The sequence below is a fragment of the Fukomys damarensis genome, unplaced genomic scaffold (assembly GCF_012274545.1).
Source record: "Fukomys damarensis isolate Sample0158 unplaced genomic scaffold, DMR_v1.0_HiC HiC_scaffold_16, whole genome shotgun sequence".
In the NCBI taxonomy this organism is placed as follows: Eukaryota; Metazoa; Chordata; class Mammalia; order Rodentia; family Bathyergidae; genus Fukomys; species Fukomys damarensis.
The window spans coordinates 52,229,239-52,230,782 of record NW_022900928.1 but is presented as its reverse complement, the minus strand read 5'-3'; positions in this window follow the sequence as shown (position 1 = coordinate 52,230,782).

The window sequence follows — 1,544 nt, the reverse complement described above, 5'->3', positions numbered from 1 at the left end:
TCCCTTAAACAGGACATAGAATATATTTATAGCCAAAAAAGTTTTCTTGCACTTCTTTAGTCTTACCACCCCAACACTACCCCATTACAGACTCCAAGTATAAATGATATGCTGTCACTATAGATGTCTTAGAATTTCATCAAATATTCAGCTAGTGTTAAAATTTCCAGTTATTCCTTAAGTATCATAGTATTGTTTGAATTTAGTTGAAATTCAAATAAGAGCCTTAATGAAAGTGAATGAGGCTGGGGGTTTAGCTTTGTGGTAGACTGATTTCCTAGCATGTGCAAAGCCCTGGGTTTGACCCCAGCTCTGTAAATGCTTGATATATCTTTAAACCTCTTCTAAATTCCTTCTCTCTCATCTCTTCCTAATAATTTGTTAAGAATCTACGTTATTTGTCATGTAGATTTCTCTGACAGTCTAGATTTTGTTTGCACTGAGTGTTTAACATGTGCCTCTTGTCTTCTTTTTGTAGATTGTTCTATTTCATGACTTGATCTAATTGAGCTTCATTTTTTGGCGTCATGCATTTTTATGTGAGTTGAAGGATTAAAGGCTTTCACATTTTATACGTAACAATTTTATTGGCTCACATAACTGAAAATTCTGGCATACACTGCAATTGGGGACACCCATCTGATTTGGTTTGAGTTTTTGGCTTCATTTTCACTGGCAATAAATGGCTCAATTTCATTTCATTAGCACTCACTGGCACAAGCACCCATTCTGAATCAATTAACAGAATTAATTGTATATTCTAACTAGCCAGATTCCCATCCCATGGAGGAGGCAATCTCTCTAAAACCACATTAGCTTTTATCTCACTTAAAGAAAAACTTAGTCTACCATCACCGTTGCTCGGTTTACAGACTCACCTTTTTGCTTAATCTTTACACACAATATGAATTGCCTTATTCATAGACAATATTTCTACTTAAATGAACGTGGAGTGATTACAGTGTGTTTCGGGTGTTTAGGGAGAGGACCCTTAGAATTGTCCCCCAAGCTTTTCACTATTAAATCTGCGACTGCCTACTGTTTCTTGTCTGAGAGAGAGCTTTGTAGAAATAAAAACGTTTCAACTCAGGAGAAAGCAAGTAGAGGTAGGTGATGAGAATGGGAGGTTCGCTTATGTGCTGACCTTAGGGCCATTAAAAAAAAAAAAAGCAGCGCACTGTGTGGCAATATATTTAAGGGATGGGAACACTTACCTGAGGTTACTGTAAGATGCGTTCCGAAGTTAAGCTTGGTATACTTTACCAGGTTATTTTTAACACCAACTACAAATGATTAGTGATTTTATGAAATATTTGTGGTGGTGACGACCAGAATTAGGGCAGAATGAAAGCTTCATGAGAAAAGCCAGATTACACGGGATAAAACACCAACTTTGGTCGGCTGGCACAAAACTGGATTTCTACACTCTCTGCGGTCAAAAACCCTACCTACGCTAGATCCTAGGTTACCAGGCGCTAACAGGAGCCACACCTCTCGGGGCGACCGGCTCCGCGCAGTGTCATTTCCGGTCCGGGAATTTCGCT